General features: G+C 41.7%; 1 protein-coding gene across 1 annotated transcript in view; it reads right to left on the bottom strand.

The window, feature by feature from the left end:
* Window positions 1-19,717, bottom strand: part of SLC7A14 (solute carrier family 7 member 14) — a 128,007-nt gene extending 108,290 nt beyond the window's left edge. The window contains exon 1 of the mRNA XM_037840848.1: window positions 19,564-19,717. The gene's annotated coding sequence lies outside the window, so the exon portion shown is untranslated. The remainder of the gene's footprint in view (window positions 1-19,563) is intronic.
* Between the last annotated feature and the right edge of the window lie 2,617 nt (window positions 19,718-22,334).

The raw sequence follows: 22,334 nt of genomic DNA, 5'->3' as shown, positions 1-22,334 counted from the left end.
CAGACCCCCCAGGTGGAGGTCATTAGCATTTCAATGGTCTCTCTCTCTCTGCTTGTGCTGTCTCCACCCTTCCCAGAGTCACAGCCCTGGAAACTGAAAATGACTGGGGCTTTCTCCACTGAGCCGAAAAAGAAACAGATAGTTCCCTTCAGACCCAGTCCAAGGCGACCCTCCGGCTCTCCCAGGTCAGTTGTCACCCAAAGCCTCTGTCTGTTTTTTGGGGATGCGTACCTGTAGTGAGCAGTTCACACTCGCTACTTAAAACCGCAGTTGGAGCTCAGCTGAGCTGTATTCGCTTGCTGGGAGAGAGCTTCTCTCTGGCACCACGAGGCTTTGCAGCTCGGGCTATGGGGGAGGGGTTCTCACGACTTGGTTCCACAGGTTTTACTTACAGATTTTATGCTGTGTTCTTGGGCATTCCTCCCAATTCAGGTTGGTGTATGATGAGTGGATGGTCTCGTTTGTCCCCCCGCAGTTATTCTGGATTATTTACTAGTTGTTTCTGGTTTTTTGTAGTTGTTCCGGGGGGACTACTTAGCTTCCACTCCTCTCTATGCCGCCATCTTGCCTGAGTCCTCCTACCATTTTTAACCAGTGTTTTATTGATTCAACACTCTCCCAGTTACTGCAACCCCTTGTTTTCCAACATTCTGAGGAAGATGGCTCTGCCAGTTTTTTGCTAGTTTTTCAAAGATTCTGTGGGGAAATGGCATCCTGGTTGACTGGAAGACTTAGGTAAACTTTTGTACTCACTGGTAAATTAGGATTTTCCCTCTGTCTTTGGGATTCTGAATTTTCATTACATGTGTCTATGTGTGAATTTATTTTCATTTATCTTGCTGAGAACTGGTGGTTATTCTTGAAGCTCACAATTCATATTTTTGTGAAATTTTGGAAAATTCTCAGATATTATATCTTCAAACATGCTGCCTACAGATGTTTTTCTGCTCTTTCTTTCTGAAATGTGTATCTGATAAATGTTGGACTTTCTTATTCCATTCTCCTTGTCTTTTAGTGATGCTTTCATATGTCCATCTCTTTATCTTCCTCTACTTCATCTGTGTAATTGCCTTAAATCTGTATCAGTTCACCAATTCCCTCTCCAGTTATGTATAATTTTCTGTTTAAGCTTTAAATTGCAATGACTATATATTTATTTTTCATTTCTAAAAGTTCTATTCTTTTTCAAGCCAGCTTATTCTTTTCCCATGGTATTTTGTTCTTTCTTTATGATCTCCTTTTCTCCCCTTTCTTTTAGCTCTTTATTTTAAATTTATTTATTGAATAATCTCCTTCAAATTTCTGGTAGGTCAGGTGCTTGGGAGTGCTAATTTCTAGTTCTTTATGCTTACTCATCTGACTCATGGGGGAGTACGTCTTTATATATTTATAATTTTTTATTTTGAGGTCATCTTTGGTGTAGTTTCCTCAGTGGGCATCCTATGTGGCCTGGGTTGTTTCAATATCCTTGCAGAGCTGTTTTGCACTTTTCTTCTCCGGGTGCCTCACAGATACCCTTGACCCAATCTTTATGTCACATTCTTGGCCTTGGGATTCTCACCCCATGTGAATAGTGTGAATCTGAACTCCAAGCTCTTACATGGAAAGACTTGAGGTGTTGATTTCCTATGTTAAGGTTTTGTTTTATTTTAATTTTTGATCTTCTGCTCAGAACACTGGGTAGGACATGTTTCCCTGAGAACCACTGATTTAGTGGGTGGAGTTTTTCTAGTCCCTCATTTCACTGAGAGTGAGGCCTTTAAGGGTCATCAATGCACGGGTCTCAGTTACAACTCCCCTCACCCCATGGGTTAAAGCTTCATCTACTGTCCCTCCTGCATGGACTTTCAACCCCAATTTCCCAGGTATGAGTGCCTTTTTCTGGGTCTTAACCCTTCTTCCCCTCATCCTTGCCCCAGTTCCCTGCAGGAACATGCTCCAGCTCTTTCTTCTGATTCTTTCACTTTTGCAGTCTCTAGACCTTAATTGGTGCTAAAAATGGTACTTCTGATAATGCATCTCATGGCCTGAAGTCCCTTCACAGTCCAGCTCCCACAACTGTCAGGTTCCTGAGGATGTGGCCCTAATTTCAGGTTTTTTTTTTTTCGGGTTTACATAGAACCTAGCAAGCATATTTTGGTCTTTCCGGGGTTATTATAGAACGTAGCAAGTTTCTTGCAACAAATATTTGTTAACTAAGCTACAGACTCCCTAGTTGAGGCAATTGCTGTGTGCATGTGCATGTATGTGAGCATGTGTGTGTGTGTGTGTATGTGTACATATGAAAGATATAAGCTGTTTTAATATATAAGCTGTTTTAACTAATATGTTGGGGGTACCATAAGCCTCAAATCCTATTAGGATGTCATGGAGGGAGCCCTGGACTGGGAGCCAGAGTCTAGGGTTTTAGTCATAGAAAAATTGTGTCTTTAGGCAAGTCATTCTACCTTTCTGAATCTGGTTACTTTGTCTATAAAATGGGGATAGTGTCTCCCTCCTGCTTATCCCACAGGGTTGTGATGAGAATTAATTGAGAGATGTCATGTGGAAAAGTGGTTTAAACTTTAAAAGTCTCTCCATGGAGTGTTGTTGATAATAAGCTGTCAGTGGATCGGGACATGGTAGACCACAGAGGCAGTAACAAGATATCCTGACTTCCTTTGAGAAACATTGTTTCTCCTGGTTTTGTACAGCTCCCTACCTTGCCACAAGAAATAATATTTTCACTCCTCAAACTCCCTTTCATGATTAGCATGATGGCCAAAGGTAGGAAATTCTAGAATGACTTAGACGAAGCTTTATTTTTAGAAGTTTAATTCATAGAACTGCATTAAATGTCATCCACTGTTCTACCAATATCCTTCCATTTGCCTTTTTTTTGGGGGGGGGGTCCCTATAATATTTGCCACTGTGGTGCCTTCCTAAACAGAAGTGTAGCTTGCTCATCTCTTGCTTCTAGTTCCCTACTTCCTTTCTTTGTGCATCCAGCCCCTTGCTATATATTCATACTGAAGGGCTTCGTGCCACACAAGAGATGCAATCATGTCAGTTCAACAAACTTCAGTTCTAAAGGTTATGTATAAATAATGTTGTGCAAAGTGTATCTTATTTTCACAATGAAGACACATTCCTTCTTGGTTTCTGATCTGCATTCAGTCAACACTGATTTCCAATATACTCAATTTAGTATCTATCTCTTGGTCATGTTCAGTCTTTGATGGGCTGTAAACATACACTTTTGGGTAGGAATCCTAGTAATTCATTGTATTAAATTAATCCTTCTCAGTAAATAACGCCAGCCCTATCTACTATTAATATGTCCTTGTAATGGGTTTTCATATAAGAGGTATGTGTGGATTTGTAATATTTCTCTTCTTCCCCACTTAACTTTTGCATCACTATCCCTTTAAACATGTGGGTGACAAATATTTAGCACAGATCTCTCCAGTGAAATCAGAGAGAGCCCTGGAGGGGCTATGGAATAAAAAGTGGAGAATGTTACTTAAGCCAGCCACTGACCAATGGGTAATCACAAACAAATTATAGGCTTCTCTCGGGAGAATAGAATTATTTTCTGAGTCATTTCCAGAGCCTTTGAAGTGCCGCTTCCTATTGTTAGAGATCTGTGTGCTGAGGTAAGATTTTAGCTGCTAGCCTTCCCGAAGGAGACATGCAGGAATCAGAAAACACACTCCCAAGTTCTGGAGCTGGAAGAAATAATTGGATCTAATACCCTCATTTCATAGATAAGGAAACTGAAGCCTATAAGGTGTGCTGAGGGTCACACTGCTGCTTAGAAGTCCAAGAATCAGGAGGTCTGCCTCTGGTTCAGTTTTCAGTTTTATTTTACTAAGTTTAAGTTTTAACAGTTTACCCTTTGGCAGGGGCAATGCAGACTTCTGTTTTAGTTTCCTGTGCTGCTCAAGCAAATACCATGAAATGGTTTGGCTTACCCAAGGGGAATTTATTTGCTTAGGGTTTTAGCATGAAACGGTTTGGCTTAAACAATGGGAATTTATTTGCTCACAGTTTTGAGGCCGGGAAAATGTCCAAATCAAGGCATCATCAAGGCGATGCTTTCTCTCCAAAGACTGTGGTGTTCTGGGGCTGGCTGCCAGTGATCCTTGGTTCCTCTGTCACGTGGTAATGCACATGGCCGCATCTCCTGGTCTCTCTCTTCTCTTTCAGGTTCCAGTTCAGCTACTTGCTTGTTGTCGCTCTCTCTCTCTCTCTGTCTGAATTTCATTCAGCTTATACAGGGCTACAGTAGTAGGATTAAGACCCATCCTGATTAAGGTGGGTCACACAACTGGAGCAACCTCATTGAAAGGTCTTACAATCCACAGGAATGGGTTAAATTTAAGAACTTGTTTTTCTGGGGTTCACACAGTTTCAAACCACTATAACTTCTGTGAAGTCAGACAAATCTGTGTTCAGTTTCTGCCCTACCATCACAAATTTACAATTTTTTCAGAGCTCTCATTTTAAAAAATGGGGATAGTAATGCCCATCTTACAGGATTTTTGTCCTAATTACTGTTAATGTGTGTCAAATGCCTGGTACGGACACAGATAATATTGTCATTACTATAGGTGATGTGGGTGGTCTGTCTGGTGTCAATATTTTTTAATACTTATTTGCACTTTATATAGCTCTTGTCTGGCAACCAAGACTTTCCTCATCTTTGCAGCTTTGGGTTATATGTAGATTCAGGTTCCAGATAGGCCTCTCTCAGGAATCCTTATTTTTAAAGGGTTTCTAGCAACCTAATAAAGGCTGTCTTCACAGAATTCTGGATTTTTAGGAGGGAATCTCTAGCCCTTTGAGACTCTTGAGAACTAAGAGAAATAGATTCTGTGTTCTTCATTCTACATTTCAATGGCAACTTTAGTTGTCTCAAAAGAGAGAGAGAACCAGCCTGGAATTAGAGGTGAGAGACCCAAGCAATGGGTTGGAAACTTTGGGCTGAGGTTAGCAGTGGAGTAGGGCAGTAAGGTATAGGAAACACTTCTGAAGCTCAGTTTCAGCTGAGAGGAACAAAGGAAGGAGCTGATGATTCTCAAATGAAGTAGTAGCCCAGGGGACTGGAAGATAAGTGCCCAATTCAGGGTCTTAGTCCTTTTCCTGGGTATGAGGCGATGGCTCTGACAACCTTCTGGATTTGAGCAGGACAAGGTGAAATAGAAGCAGTGACAGAGAGGAGTCTGGGAACTGAGTGTCCATATGCATGTTTATGGTGCTTATCTTCGAACTAAGAAGCTAGAGCAAGACTTGTGCAAATTGCCTCCCTCTTTATTACTTTGCCTAGCAGAAGGGAGTGACAATAATAACCTTATCTGGCTTGTGGGCACCGTGGGAGAGTTGTGTAGGATATCTAGGAGCCTGTGGCTTGGTGGGGAAAAGGAGTGATTAAAGAATTAAGCGGGAAGGGAGGCTGAGTTCAATTTCCCTTTCTTTCTGGTGCAGGGCTGAGGGTCACCAGCACAATAGTGTTAGAAGAGCTGGCTGGCTGGGCCTTGGCTCCTCCTTGCTCTGTGGATAAACAGATGACCTCAGCTTGTTGTCGTATTGAAGCAGCCTCTTCCCTGCTGTTACTAGAAAAATGAAGAAAAAATGGAGGCGGGGAAAAATACTGCATCAGAAAAGGAATGGAAAAAAACAAGAAATGGAGGGCTGAAAAAAGAAATGATAGAAGCAAGCCCTTAGGAGCTTTAGCATTTTGTACAGTGGTCCATCCTGGAATTGAATTGAATTGAATATGATCCATGAAATACATCTTTAAATTAATTATATGCTGCTGGTATTATAAATTTTTGAACTGGAAAGAAACTTGGCAATCAGCTGTGCTTGTCCTTCTGTCTTATAATTGGGGATATGCAGGCCCAGAGATGCAGAGGGACCTTATGAGGTGAGGCTAACACAGGACAGGGGCCAGAGCTCAAACCACCACCCCAAGTTCCACTTTTCCATGGTGACGTCCTTGGGCACACAAAGCTCTTCTGATATTTGCTCCCTCTCTGCACATCTGTCCACCCCTATCAACCCTCTCACCACAAATTGGGTGGCTCCTGTCAGCAGAGCAGTAAAGGGTGTCCCATCCTAAGTCAGGTATGAAGCCGAGGAGAGCTGGGTGCTCTCCGCCCAGTCCTAGTTGTTATGCTCAGAAGAGACCACCTCAAACAAGATTCAGACAGCATGGGTTCAACATAAGCCATGAGAGAGCAATCATGGCTTCTGACTCCACAGCTAAGAAAGGCCTTTTTTTCTGTACACCTTTCACAGTTTAATCTCCTGAATGGACTTTCTACTTCCAGCCTTTCTCTTTCTCTGTCTACTCACTGTTGCCAGAACCTCCTGTCTCTCTGACACAACTACTCTGTTCTGAAACCTTTGGTGGCTCCCACTGCCTGTGGTTTAAAGCCTAATCTCCTTAGTTCAGAATTCAAGATCCAGGAGAGGGGAATTTTACTCTCGTTCAGTTACTGAGCTTGTAATAAAATGCTTCTCTAAAAAAACTGCAAGTAGCTAAACCCAAAATAAATACCAACCCTCAGATCTTTGCTTAACATTTAAAGCAAAGTTTAAATGGACCACCCTGAGTGATACAATCATGCCATGAATTACAGTTGAAACCTTCCATGTAAAACAGATATTATCCTCCTTTTCAACTAAAAATTGGCCCTGAATACAAGCTGAACTGTTAGATTAGGCTAGCAAATTTCATTTTCTAATGACTTGTGGTTTCCCCTTGATCTTTTTTGTCTTATGCTAGGAAAGTCTTGGTGTCCCTTTTCTTAAGAGGAGAAAATCACCTAAAACATCGAGATGGTTCCCTGTAGGCTTGGTACAATTGGGTACCATTATTTAATGGCTTCATGATGATTCCTCTTCAAAGCAACTTCTGAAAATTGGGGACACACTGAATGATTTGGGGCTGAGAAAAAGCCAACTGTTTATTTATGTGTGATATGTGCATTTTACTCCCAAGCCTGGGACATCACATCTGTACACTGGTAAAGGCTTTAATTGGGGCAATGATTTGCATCTTGACTTCTCATGATCAGCAAATGCACTCCAACTTTCCCTTTTAAAGGGAAGTACTTTAAAAAATTACTTTCTTTTCTTTTCTTTTGGTTTTTTTTTTTTTGTTGTTGCTGTAATTTCCTTTTCTACTCAACATTTCTTTAATACACGCTAGTCCTTCAGTAAGATTAAAATTTAGAATTATTTTAAACTGAACAAAATGGCCTTTCAAATTACTTCCCTTCCTTTCAAATCCCCCATTCTGACTGGCTTGTTTAATAGATAACCCTTCTGCCATAAGTTCTCCTAATGTAGAGGATGTAGTGTGCATAGCTGATAGTTTAGGACACATCTGTCTTCAGCAAACCGCTCACAGGAAAATTAAGGATCCAGGCCTTAGCTATGCTAAGTAGTAACTTGAATTACATTAATCACTTGGGCTTATAGTTTTGTTTATTCAACAGTTACTTCAGAAGGATTGAAGTCAGTTCCCTGATTAAAAAAGCTAAACCAAAACAACCTATCTTGAATGTAATCCTCCAAGTATCCTGGCAATTGGGACTTGATATTGTTTTTGTTTTAGCAACAATACTCAGAACAGCAGACTTATTTTTTATTAACAACTCTTAGTCTTGTTTTTCCCCCTTTTGTAGCTTCAATTCTAAGTATATTTGTTGAATGGATGAATAACAAATGAATAAACGCCGAGGCCTAGAAAATATGTGACTTGTCCAACGTTCCACTCCAAATCTTTCATTCCACTCCTAATCTTCTAAGGCCATGAAGGTAGACTCACAAAGTCATTCTTATCATTCATGTACTCATATAAGATACATTGGAATGCGTTTGTTTTCAAGAGAATTTTTTTAATGTGTTTGGGCAGTATAGAAGAGGAGCATTTTGGTATCAGATGGCACAGCATTTGAATCTTTACCTTGCCAACTTGCTGGTTATGAGACTTTGGGCAATTAATTTAAATTCTATAACCTTCATCTGTGAAATGGGGGAAAATAACACCTACTTCATAGATTGAGTAAATGTGTTACTTTTATCAGAAGTATATGCTATCACTATCTAATTATCCTTGATTTTAAGAAGGCTCAATAACTTACTGTGTTGGAATCACATTTGTAAAAAGGTGACATCATGATGCTCAAATGACAAGTTCTCCATAGATTCTTAATGTACTATGATGGCACCATCTTTATTTATAACTGCAGTTTGGAATAGACTTAGGAACAGAAGGGAAGAGCACAGGTTATTCATTAAGACATTATTGAACCAGGAAAGTCTTGTCTCTGTTTTCACAGTTAAGTTCTATAGTGGCATATTTTAGTTGTCTATATTAGGAATTTATTTCTGGCAAGACAGTCTATACTCATTCAAATATTTTTTTCCTCTATGTTCTGTTGCTAGAATAGAAAGTAAGTCAAAGTCTATGTGACTGGAACAGAACTTAAAATGAATACCCAACTGTCTGTGTAGTTTGTACCTGCATAGTATAACGAGTCAGTTGAAGGGGAAAATAAAAATAGTCAGAATGGTTGCTTATCCTCTTTTAGAGCTGATCATATTGTCTCATTTTAAAACAAAACCTTTTTACAGTTGATTCCTTAGGCATTTTGTAGATGAGTCATAGTCACCCATGGATGTTTTCTGTATTCAGAGTGACTAATGGATACAGTTTCAAATGTCAAGGTCCGTACACAGGGATTACTGGCAGGGATAAACCAAATGTAGGTGTGCCTGGAACAAGGTCAGACCATGGTACCCGCTGAAGTGGAAGGAAGAGAATCTGGAAAAAGTACAAGAGATTTTCCCCTTATAGAAATAACCCAACTTCTAGGGTGTTTTGTTCCTAACTGGTTGTTAAAGTGGGGCATCTACTGGAACTCCCTAGAGGAGACTAACATACAACTAATGTCCGATGGGCTATGAGTTAAGTAGTTACAGTGTGTCTGAGTAATGACCTAACAGAAGATGGGTGCTGCATGGAGAGATAAAGTCTTCTACCTTGTATGGAAAGAATTTTCCAAAATTTCTCCACCACTAAGGAAAAGGAGATGCAAGAGCCTCCTGTTTGAAGGGCACAATTATTCCAGTAACCTAAAAGGCGTTCTTGAGTAAAAATTTGGGAAAATTCTCTAGTTTCTGTCTGGTAACCAGACTGCCTGAATGACATATCCTTGGGTCAGTCTGTCCAGTTCCATGAATCCTGATTCTGCAGAGCTATATTGCTCTTGAGAGAAATGATAAAATCAAGTTTCTTTACCTAATAAGCCTGGTCAGACTGTGAGGCAACTATGACCCTACAAACCTGCCTGTGAAGCCAGTTCTTGGGTTTCTCTGCCCTCCTCCCTGCTTCTCTTTTCAATATAATCTTTATCAAGACAACATTGGTTGTAGTCTTAAAACAATTTTCCAGAAGTAATTTAAACAGAAAATTTGAGTTGCATTGATTTTCTTTAAAAACAATCTCCTATCACTGTCAACTTTGTCTACACTAAAAGAAACGCATCATGACGATCAATTCAGGCAAAACTCCTTGCCCCTGAAGCAGAAATGGATAGGGAACTGTCTTTTTTTCCCTTTCTTGGCTATTTACCAGTGTTGTTGAGCCCATTTAATTACCTATTTGTCTGATCTCTGGGGTTATAAAGCTAATAATCTCCAACTTTGGATGAGCTTTGCTCTATTCTCAAATGATGGGAACTGAGGACCCTGTTTTCTTCTTGAGCACACTGTTGTCTGTGATGATCTCTACCTGAGCAATGGCTGTTGATCTCATATATTCTCAAGACTAGAAAGTGTGCTAAATTCCTCCATAACCTGCTTTTTAACTTGATAGGTGGATCAATACAGCATGGAGGATGCCAAATCCTGGGCTATTTAAACAAGGTCTGGAATGAACATCTAAGCACAATGTAATTAGTCATTTCTATCCATTCTTATAGAGTTTTGCTATGTTATCTACCCTTGGGAAGCAACAGCTCTGCATAGAGGCAGAAGCACTGGATTGGGAGTCAGAGAATCTAGTCATAGTCCTGCATTTAGCTTTGCAACCTTTAGGAAGTAGCTTCACCTCTCTGGATCTCGGTTCCTCCTCTTATAAAATGAGTGGATAAATTTAGATGATTACTATTGGATATAAGAGTGGAGGAAAGGTGGCCAGAAAAAAAGAGAAGTGGAAGAAGATTCTGTCTCAGAAATCTAAATGTGCAGAGACTAACTCAACTGTGAGGTGAAATTTAGGACCATACACCTGGATAAATTGTTAGGAGTGTGCTGATGGGAGAAGAATTCAACCTTGTTACAAAGAGGGCTAGTGTTCTGAAATCCTATCTCTAATGTAATGTGCTTTGTGTACAGGCAACTTCATCTCTCTAAAGGCTCCCTCATCTAGAAAATAGAGAGGCTGTGATCATTTAAATGCAAACATGAGCAGCATTTTATTTACAGAATCACCAGAGATTAAGATACCTTCTGTTCAGGCTGTGCCTCTATAATCTCTGGCAGTTTGAAGAGAGGAGGCAGGGGAGGGAGGACATGTGAGGTGGGGGAAGAATGTCATGCCCACGTGTTGTGGATGGTGTTTGTCTGTTTCTAAAGACAATGTTCTCATGTAGAAACAGCCCAGGATCTTGTCTAACACCTGGTTGTAATGAAGGAACTACATCTTAATAGTGAGCAACAGAAAACTTGAAAGCTTCATAAATACGTAATAATCACACTGCATTTTACATTGAATTATGTTCCAATGAATAAAATCCCTGAAGGTATTACCAAACAGGGCAAAATGCTGTGAACTAAGAGTCAGTGGGCTAGGCTGTAGTCGCTGTACTGCCATTAACTTGCGGGCTGACCTTGAGCAAGTCACTTAATATCTCTGGGTTTTAATTACTTCAACTATAAAATGTAGGGAAAGGAGAAGGCTGAAATGATTTCTGAGGTCCCTTCTAACTGTAAGAGTCAAGGCAGTGTTTCTGGTGTCTTGCCATGAACCAGCCCAGAAATCAGTTTTATTTCTAAAAAGTCAAAGGATAAACCCCAGGCTGAATAAATACATCCATCAGCCACATTCAAGGCTCTTCAGAGTCTTTCCAATATAACCTCTCACTGTTTCCAGTCAGGCCTCTATCTAACCACATCAGCCCTCACACATGCCATTTCCATTGGTACTTCCAGCATTTGCTTATGCTGTTCCCATTTCTAGAATAGCCTCCTCACTTATTTATCCACCTGGAAAAATATTACATACCATTCAAGGTACATTCAATTGTAATGTCTGCTGTGGAGGTGAATTGGTTCCTCCTCTGGGGCTCTCCCATGCGGTAGCACATGTCATGTCATGTACATAGTGGAGTCTACATCTGTCTGAATGTTGGACTGTTGGTGAGTTGAGGGCAGGGATTGTGTCGTATGTCTAGTGTTGCTAAGACTTCAGGATATAGACTCATGATTCATTGATTTTGGGTCCCCAAATTCCTGCCTTTAGGCTGAGCCTTGCATTATGGGCATGTCTCTGCTGAAGGGGCTCCTTTGAGAAGCATCTGAAGGCCAGTTTGAAAAAAAAAACCAACATTGATTTCTGACTCAATGCTTTCTTTCTTGATACAATTATTGGAAATTCACTAATCCTTCTGAGCTGCTATAGGCTTCACAGGAGCATCGCTGGATTTCACCTGGGTTAGAGCAGCATTTTGCAGTGGAGAAGTGTTTTTGGCATTTTGGGTGGGACACGTTTTTATTGTACATTTGTTCTGCCTAGTGCAGGATATTTAGCATTCCTGATCCTAGCCTGCTAAAAGCCAGTAGTAACACCCCCTCCCAGTGTCTGTGACAATAAAAAAATGTCCCTTAGTGAGGTGCCCCAAGTTGAGAACCATTGAGTTTAAAGAAACCAAAAGGCCTTCCATATTCTAAATGTACAAGTTTAGATCCAAGATCTTTTCTACCTTAACGACTGAGTTAGCTGTCAACTCTGGTTCGAGGCTGAGTATCAGCAACTTGAGAAGGACTGGAAAGATGGAAGTCCCATTCCTTTCCTTTGTACACACTCTATGGTTTACACATTTCCTTTAACAAATGCTATCTCATTGGCCCTTCTTGTGACACGAGGGACAGATTTTATTACCCCCTTTATAAAAATGGTGCTAGCTCAGGTCTTGCAGTCACTGCATTTCAAAGCTGAGACTGGAAACCAGGTCTTCTGACTCCTAGACCATCCCACTCTCCTCAAAGTAGCTGGAAAGCCAGAGATGCAGAATTGCAGTTATGCATTCTATAACTGACTTTAATATTGGTGGGATGTGCAGCTAGTTTACAACGCCAAAACCTAGCGCTAAAGAATGAAAAAAAAATACATATATTTGGCTGCTGTAGGAGCATCCTTAGATGATTAGACATGCATATTAAGTGCTGGATTAAAATGAGCCCAGGATGCACAGTAGCAGATTTAGCACACATTAAAATCCTCAGTGAAATTGTTGGGTAGTGGTGTATTGTATTTACAACTAATTTGGTAAAGTAGGTTTAAGGAGAAGAAAATGAATTTCATGACATGATTTTGAAAGTTTTCATCTTACTCTTGACCTAAGCCCGCCATGAGGAAATTCTGGAAGCTGTCCCTCTAGCCTTAAAAACTGTCTGGACTGTTACTCTGAGTCAAAAACCTGGAGGCAAAACTCAGAACTCTCCACCGAACAGTAAAGATGTGGTGGGCTGACTTTTGTAGCCTTAGAAGGTGATGGATCCTGTACCAGCATCTATTTCTGGCAATGTAGGCTGTCTACACTTTCTGGAAAGAGGCAGCAGAGTGGCCCTCATTGCATGCAGCAGCCTGCAGAGCACCAACATTCAATACTGAAACTTTGAAACAATTGGATCAATGCAAAGGAACCAAGATGTCTTATAGGAAAACAGTGCAAACCCCTATGTAACTTCAGTAGAGCTGCTATCTCTCCAAAGAAGGGGACTGTGGGCTAAGTGACCTACAGGTCACATCAGTTTATCTGAGAGATGCATGGTTTTCAAAGAGACAGTATAGCCTGGTAGTTAAAAGCACAAACTTGGTAACTGTATGACTTTGGGCAGGTTACTTAACTACTTTGGGATCCAGGTTTCTTATCTGTAAAATGGGGATAAAAATGTTACCAACCTCATAAAGCCATAGTAAATGTAAATAAGTAAATACATATCAGCTTTCATCATCATCATTATTATTGTTACTGGGTGAAGTACTAGCATGAAATGTCGGAGACTTCAATAACTAATGATGTAAAAATTGAGAATCTTAATATATTTTTATTATTTGGATTGAATAAGGCAGAATATGGATTATTCAAGACCTTGGCTCCATTTCAAAGAATGTTACATCTTGCAGGACAGGGAACACTATTTAATCCAAATCTCCTATTTTAGAGAAGAGGATGAAGAAGACTAAAGGAGTTAAAAGCCTTGCCAAGGCTTTGAAACAAGGGAAAATAGTTTTGGGTTTTGAATCTTTTTCTTCTGGTTCATATCTCCATCCATGAAATTTCTATCGCTTGACTATTCTTTCACCTAGGGGTGCAAAGAATCAGAAATCCAAGTACATCCACTTTCCTACTCCTACCAGCTCTAATGAGTTTGTTGGAAGGGGCTAAACTCATTGATTAAATAGCAGAAGTATGCTTTCTAGCTACCTATGTTCTTCCAAGTTATCGTCAGTAATGAAAAGATGCATAATGTTAAAGATGAAAAGAGCAGTGGATTCAGGGAGAGAAGGCTCAGGTTTTACTTCTGTCTATGCCTGTAACTTGGGTGACTGATCTTAGCCTCAATTTCTCTGTTTGAAAAATGAGAGAGTTGTGTTATATGATAATTACAAAACATTGGCATTATAATATTTTGTATAAACATAATATCTAATTAACAATTAAGTCTTTCCAATTAAGAAGACCATTTTGTCAACAGAATGTTCAAGCACCTGGGTGCAATTGTTGCTTTCTTACTGATTAGCTGAAAAACAAAGTACAATTTTTAAAATGAACAAGCCATGGAAACCAGCCCTCTCATTTACTGGACAGTTTATTGGGTTGGAATATTTTGCCTTTGGCAGATGAGAATCTGTTAATTCCAGCCATTTGCTCATTGACTTGCTAGAATAGAATAATCTGGTTTTCTTTCACTTTTGTCAGTAATCACCAGTTAAATCTCTTAAGGGGAGGCCCAAGTATTCCTGGAAAAGGATAATATTCTGTGACTTGCCAGACTGTGATGCTCCCATTTCTCCTCTAGTTAATAAATGTGCTTTCATTCTAAGCTAAGCTCCTTCTGAATTTAGGAACAATAACAATTGCCTGCCACAATCATAAAGGCCAACCAAAAACTCACTTTCTCAAGGAAATAACAAGTATCTCTTTGAGGTAAAAATGGGAAAGAACACACACTTAAACACCGGGTTTATGAAGTTGCCTGATCATAATGAAATGCAAGACCCCTAGGCTCTTGAATCCCTTGTTCCCTGGGTGGCACATGATGCAATTCTCAGGAGCACTCCATCTTGGTCATCACAACCTGTGACCAAAGAAGGGCCAGGAGTGTGGTTGGCAGAGTGAGATTTGAAGTTCTGCATTTGTCTTCTGGTTTATTTTCTTAAAGAAAATGCCAGAGGGGATACTAATTTCTTGATTGAGGTGGGTGGTTAAATGAGTACAGCATGAACTGACCTGGAACAGTGGCCTGAATTCAACAAACAATTATTGAGCACCCATGATCCAGGCAACAGGCATTCCAAACACCCGGGACTTCCATATTTCTAAGCCAATATAGGACACTACTCCTCATTACATTATTCATTAAATGGATGATTGCATGCTAGAAGCATGAGTTTCAAAAGCCACATTGTCAGTTCTCTTTGTTTCCTGTGGTATAAAAGCGGAAAAATCCCTCAAGCTAATGACAGAGAAAATTAAAGACTTTTCAGTTCCAAGGTAATACATTCCCTCCCTTCTAAAATATAGGCCCTTCCAAGCAATAAACAAGTCCCATGAAGTGAATAAACATGACTCCCAACTAAAGATGCTTATTATTAAAGCCAACGTGATTTACTAGAGGCCAGAATTGACAACCTAACTAATTTTTCTTTTCAGTAATGTAATTCCACATGCAACAAAGGCCCAAGAATGGCAGGCTTGACCAGCATCAGGCGCTGAGATTACGTCTCAGCTATATTCCAAACAGAGTATCTTAAAAGTTACCATCGTGCCTTTGTTAAGACTTTAAGTTTAATGATGGTCAACTAGGACCCTAAGAAAGGAAATAATCTGCCAGAGACCTTGGAGCCAGAGGTAGAATCTAGTGTCCTTAGAGATACTTGGCTTCACTTCTCAGGTGCTTTGCGACCCCCATCCCCCACCCTCCAAAAAAATAGTTCATTGAGTTTTCAGGATGAATAACAAACATAATAAATATACTTAAAAAGCAGGATGTTCTAGTGAAATATCTTCTTCTCCAGATTTATTTTCTACAATGCCTGAGCATGGGGTCAGCCTATGTATTTTGAGAGAAAAACATTTGAGTGTCAAACTGTTGAACCATTATAGAATCAGTCAGGGATACACGAAACTGCTCCTACCTGAGGCATAAATATCATTGATTAAGGTGCAAAAACAGGCAGTAGATGCCAGTTTGAGGAGTAAATGTTAGGTAGATACTCAAGGTTTTACTCATACCTACAAGTGATTTTACCTTAGCAAATTGATGGTTAGTCTCTTTATTTAAGGTCAGGATCACTAATACAACCTCAAGAATTCAGTCAAATAAGGGTCTTTAATTTAATGCATGAAGTAGAATTATTTCTGTTCTTATTGATTCATGAGATTGGAAGAAACTCATTTCAATTAGAAAATAGTAAAAATGTTCCTTTAAAATCATTCTCTTCACCCACCCATACTGAGAAATATCCTTAATACTTTTTCTCTCATCTTTGGATTACTATTACTATGATAGGATAATAATAGATGACTGATTTTAAACTGTTAGTCCCAGAGTACTCCAGCAACAACATCCTTGCAGGATCACCCAATGAAGGTAGGATAGAAGTTAAATACGCATGAGTTGTGCCTTACTTGGTTCCAGAAGGGGTTTGATGCAGAATTTTGGCATTAGGCGATAAGAAGCCATATGGGGATCTTTAAGTAAGGGATAACAAATGGGGGTGGGGTGGGGAAGAAGATGTTGTGGTAATGATTGACGGGTGAAAGAGCATAATAGCACCGTTTGAACTTAATTTAAATTTCTAACCCTACATGTTGGAGCAGGACAGAGCAATTCAATTTAATAGAAAAATTTCCTCCTTGCTAATACAATTACAAGGCTACAAAAATCCAATTAATGAAGGTGAGATTTCACTGGAAAGAGAAGTGAGACTGGTCTGAAAAGAGAAGCCAGAAGAAATGAATAGAACATTGGGTACTTCTATATGTTACAGTGAGCTAGAAGTCTAGGACCATCACCAATGAAAGTACTCACTTGACAGATTGTTGTGAAGATTCAATTAAAGGATTTAGCATAGTGCCTCACATGTGGTAAACATTTGATAGCTATTAGTACTTATAATGATCATTTACTTGTGCCTAGATATTTTTAGGATCTCTTCCAAGTTTCTCTGAGAATATGAGGAAGCTGCTTAGGGTCACCAATTTTGGAAAAATTATTGCATTGGAAACAGATTGCAGGGCAGGGAACATAGTTAACATAAGGGCAGACTGATTTGTCACATCATAACTCCTGTTTGAAAATTGCTGCCATAGGGAGAACCATTTTTGAGGAAGGGGGTGGGTGGGTAATATCTCTCAGGTGTGTTGTGCCAGACAACATTGGACTAGTAGGACTAGAGGGAAAAGCACAGGAAGAAAAAGTAGCTAAGAGGACTGCCTTGTACCTTAGGTGTTTGTTTTTATTGTATAGTACTAAGTATAGTTCACTGATGCTGATTTTCTTGTCCAAGAAAATCAAATAAGGCAACGTGGGAGAGTATTTTGAGCACTGTTTGGTACTGGCAAGGACACTGGCCATAGATTCAAGACAACTTGGTTCTAATCCTAACTCTTCCATCATGTGACTTAAACTAAGGACCATTTTTTGGTCCCCAAATTATTCTTGTAAAACATGGGTGCTAAGTGATCTTTAAAGTTATTCCAGTCTTAAAATTCAATAGTATAACTCTACATATGAAAGCATATGTGGGCTCTAGCCCTCCAGACTTCTTGAAGCCCTGCTGCTCTTTCAGGTAAGCCTGATGACTTCATCTTCTAGCCTGTTTCTGTAACCCTGAAGCTCTAGTTGCTTAAACAGTGGTATCTTAAGCAGCATGCATAAAAGCATTTGGTTGGGTGGGAATGACTGGCAGTAGGTGGGTGAACAAATTAAAGAGGAAAGGGTTGGAAGAGAGAGTAGTAAGTGTGAAACAAAAGAGCAGGTCTCCATCCTTTTACATTCTCCTGCTATATTTTCCAATTAACAGCTATTCAAATCTTCTTACCAAAATGAAGGCATGAAAATAGCTTGGGCTTTGGACTTAAGCAGGCCTGAATTTAAAGCCAAGTTCTGAATTCAAGAAACCTAGCTAGTTTCCTTATTTGTGTGATGATAATGGTTATCAGCAATTGTGAAGTTAAAATGAGATAATATTACTTAGCAGATAGTAGGTGGTTAGTAAATGTTCTAACTTGACCTCCTAAAATTGCCTTATTCCTTTTCCCATCTTACCTACAATATAAAAGACTAAAGAAAGAAACACACAGGATTGCTTAGATAATCTGTATCTAAAGGAATGTAAATAACATGTGGAGTGGGGAAAGAAAGGTGATAGAGGAAAAGCCATAACCAGGCATAGAAAGCCCTGTCTCTCCGTTAATGAAGCCTCTTCATTTGTGTAGCCTCACAATTCTCTGGTTCCTGAAAGCCACAGAAGTGTTTATCAGAACAGCATCCCTAACTGTTTTTCAACACTTTAGCGACAGAAAGACACTGCGCAGAGGAAATAGAACTAGGCATCACGCGTCTCCTCATCCCTACCCGAAGTTAGCAAGGCCGGATCCTGGAGTGACACCGCTCCGTGTTCTTCCCCAAGCAGTCTGGGGAATGCAAAGCATTTTACCCATCTTTCTAGTAGCTTGCCCCACTAGACCCCCTTTACGTGGCTCTAACGCAGTTTCTGCTCGGGGATAAGGCTGGCTAGCAGGGAGCAGCCAGGTCCCCCCGCCGTATTAGCTCCCAGCCTCGAAGAACTTTCAGCACCGCGGACAGCTCCAGCCCCTCCCCCGGGTAGCCGGCTCTGCCGCGGAGGCTCCAGCCTGGTGCTATCTTGACCAGGGCTCTCCCGGACGTCTTATTACCACGGAGGAAGCGGATTTTCATCCTGCAGCCCTTGGCCAACTCCGGTCAGTGACTGGCCCCGCTACTTCGGTGAGAATCCCTTCCCCGAAGCCAGTTCCTTTTCGCCTGGCAGCTCAAGACCTCAGTGAACCCAGCTTAGCACAGGTAGGGGCGGGGGAGGTGAGGGGTGCAGGGAGAGAGTAAGAGCCCCTGTTGCTCCCAGCCTTCCCCGCATCTTTCCTCCTCTCCCTGATCGCGTCAAGTCATTTGGCAGCTGTTATATTACTCTTCCAGTCATAATATAGAATACACACTTGGGGGAGGGGGTTGTGGGGTGAGTCAAAAGGGAGACTAGGGTTGGGGGTTGAGTCCCGAATGGCCACGGTACTCTAATTTGACCCTCTGGATTCATGGGAAACTGATGTGCTTGGGATGGAGGAGGAGAGGAGGCTTTGATGGGGTGAAGTAGTGAGGAGTACTCCCTGGGGCTGTCCTCTCTGGACAGGGAGCTTCCCTGGACACTTCTCCCATCACCTCCTCCTCGCTGTCCCCAGCGCGTCACCATTGTCTGGGGACAGATGTCCCTAGGGGCTCGCCGGCCTGGTCAGGGGCTCAGCTAGAGCCCCTTTGAAGAGTTTGCTCTCGGGTAAAAGGACAGACGTTACCCCCGCCCTCCCCTAGGGCTGCGGCCGGAAAAGCGTCTCTTCCTTTCCGTGAGCTCAATCAAAGGCCGGGTGGACAGAGCTGCCGGAGCCAGGTGCCAGACGCTGCGAGGAGGAAGGGACGCTCCCGGAATCTGTGGAGACCCGGGCGGCACGGACTTTGCTCCGGGCTTGCTTCCCCACCTCTTGCTCCCGCCGCGCCGCTGCTACGTTTGCTCCACCCCAATCTGGCAGCTCCTAAGAGTCAGAGCCCCGAGTCCCCTCATACTGGGTGTCGTCCAGGCCCTATTCCGAGCAGGAGCCCGAGAGACCCTGACCCAGCTCCTTCCTTTTTCCAGGGGACCCCTTCCCGGAGGGCGCCCTCAGCCTCCGCGCCATGTTCCTGTTTTCCCCCTGCCCAGCGGCTCGGGGTCTCCGGTTCATCCAGGGAGAGACGATCGTACCAGTTGAGGGGATCCAGCTGGGGTGCAGGGGACGCGGGAGGAGGAGACTGCGGCGAAGAGGGCGGTTTACTCACCAAAGGGGCTGGAGGCGCTGGGCGAGCTGCAGGGGCTGGTGGTTGGAGGTACGTACTTGCAATGCCGGTCTCTGCCTCTCAGCTTTGATGGGGGGTGGTGATGGCAAAGGAAGGCAGGAGCAGCCGTTGCTGCTGAACAGCTCCTCAATTTTTCAGATCGCTCCCCCCGCACCCGCACACCTCGCGGTGACTGCTAGTCCTCCCTCCAGCTCGCCTGTCTCCGCCTCCCTGGAGTCATGTGGCCACCCCAACCCCTTACATTATTGAGTCGAAGCCTCTCATCAGTCGCCACCCCCACCGCCCACCCCCTCCACTCTGTTTGCCACTCAACTCCTCGCTGGCCTTCCGATCCTCGGGATGACGCCCTCAGCAGCTCAGGTTGCCCAGAGGCAGAGGGGGCCGGGAATGGGAGGCATCTCCCAGCCCTGGGAAAACAGAGCGGACCTGTATGTAGTATCACACTGTGTTGGGAAGGCATCTGCCAGTAGCTTCCACCGTCTCTCCTGGGCTCCTCACTGAACAAAGCTGGCTACCTGGACCTGCTTCCTGCCCCCTGGAAGCTTCCTCCCTCCTCCACAGAGCCCTTGTTGCTCTTAAACTTTTTCCACCTTCCCAGGCACTAATGGAAAAAAAAAAAAAGGATCGGGGGGACTTATTTTTCCTCTTCTCCTAAAGAAGACAAGAACTCCCTTCTTGGAGCTTCTCCAAAGCTCTAGTAGACCAAATTTATCTTTGGGTTCTGGACATCTTTTGGGTGGAAAGACCATGGATTTGCGGTTTGAAGACTGACCAATAATTCCAGTCTGTGTCTTTGGGGGTATTTAACCTCTTGAAGCCAGTTCGTCTCTCATCTGTGAAATAACCACCTCACAGGACAGATAGAATTAGAAATATTAATGTTCTTGTAGTTGCCTAGCCCAATGCTGAACATATTTAGAACTCAATAAATGAGAGTCCTACCTCCCCTGCCTCTGTTAAAATAAATTTCAGAAAGCAAAAAGGATGTGATGTGTGCCAGTAGAATGGAGGTATCATCTTTTTAAACTTGGAAGGGGATTTCTTTGAGGTCAGGCTAGACAACCACTCTGAGTGGGGACAGAAGAGACACAGGCTTATATTTTGCATTGGTTCCTTTAAGGTGAGTGGCCCAGAGCCACATTATGTCTCAGAAGGAGGGAGACAAGACGATAACAACCCAGGCACTTGTGACCTCATCAGTGAATGTCTTATTTAACCTGCTCATTGAATAGATCGATTTGGATGGAAGGTATCTGTACAGATTCTTGCAACTTTGGTACAAGCCCTCAGATATGTGGAAGTTAATGAAATGTGTCTCCTTCACCCTTGGAAAAAAATTCACTGGGCTTGTGTTTGGAGAGAATACGGACTGGACTGACACCCCTTTTCTAGGGTGGAGCAGTTTGAAACTAGTCTTAGGATACGGATCTTCTTTGGGCCTCAGGGGAAGACTGATCATTGCCAAAACAGTCTTGATAAGGCCACCTAGATCAAGCTGATTACTGCCTTGGACTGGCATCCAGGCCTGACATCTTGAGACATCATCATAATTTAAGCTGTCTGAATGGCCCTTCAGGATACATGAAACCTCCTGGCATCCCTATGAAATGTTGCAGAAAAAGCATGTAATTAAAGAACCAGAAGGTTGGATTCTTAGTGCAGACTATGCCAGTTTCTTATTCTATGATTTTTGGCAAATCACTTAAACTCTGAGTTTCATCTTTCAGATGGGAATAAAATGTCTGTCTTCCCCTTGAGGTTGTTATGGTGTTCAAATGGAAAAATGTATGACATGCCATAATAATATGGACTGATGAGACTCCTGAGTTCATTCCAGTCCAGATGCATTATAAGGATGAAGGGATAGTGTGTTTTTGTAAGTCTGTGTGTGTGTGCAGGTAATTCAAGGGGCATGGTGTTTTGAGAGATGCATTCTTTCAGTTTCACTCTTGTGATAAATTTATGGAGTAAATCTCTGTGTTTTTTTTTTCTCCTGGGCTTTCATCTTTAGACCATCATCCACAACCACATGAGTTGAATAAAATATTTAATAACTGAGATAAGATTGTGCCTGTATTTTAGAACCACAGGGTTTAGACTTTTCTGCCTTTGCTAGGTAAAATTGGTTTGGGTTGGTCATTCAAAGTAGGTTTGATTAAAAAGAGAAAAAAGGAGAGTCCAGAAGCAATTTCTGCCTACTCATCAGTAGCTTGAATGGTGATATGAGTTCCTAACCCATTGCCAATAAACCCAATGAAATCTTCATGCAAACCAGAACTCCTGAAGAGTCTTCCCCACCTTTAAGTAGATTTTATTCCAATCACCTTGTTTATCTCTCTTTAATTTTCTTTAGAAATTGTCAATCAAGACCTCTTTGTATTTAGGGGGACTTAAAGGTGCCAATTCTAGCTCCTATACAAACCATTTAAATAAATTGTGCGGGCTAGGTAAAATGCCATTGCTATCTTCCACCCACCTTTGCATTATCATCAGGAAATGAGAAAGGGAAGAGCAAGCATGAAATCATTTAATTCGGCTTCAGAATGGTGCTTTTAAGAGGACTGTTACTTGGGCAAGTATGAATTTCAGAAAATTTTGGACAGTTTCACAAGGAATTGTTCCAGGACACTAAATATTATTTTTCTTTGAAATCAAACCAGTTTGAGTGTCCAAGTTAACTTTAGCCAGCAAAGGGCATAAAAGGAAGGTTGGGGGACAAATTTTTGTATAAATCACTACAGAAATTTATACCA

The sequence above is a fragment of the Choloepus didactylus genome, chromosome 1 (genome assembly GCF_015220235.1).
Source record: "Choloepus didactylus isolate mChoDid1 chromosome 1, mChoDid1.pri, whole genome shotgun sequence".
In the NCBI taxonomy this organism is placed as follows: domain Eukaryota; kingdom Metazoa; phylum Chordata; class Mammalia; order Pilosa; family Megalonychidae; genus Choloepus; species Choloepus didactylus.
The sequence above is the reverse complement of the archived record's forward strand: the minus strand, read 5'-3'. Positions and strand labels throughout refer to the sequence as shown.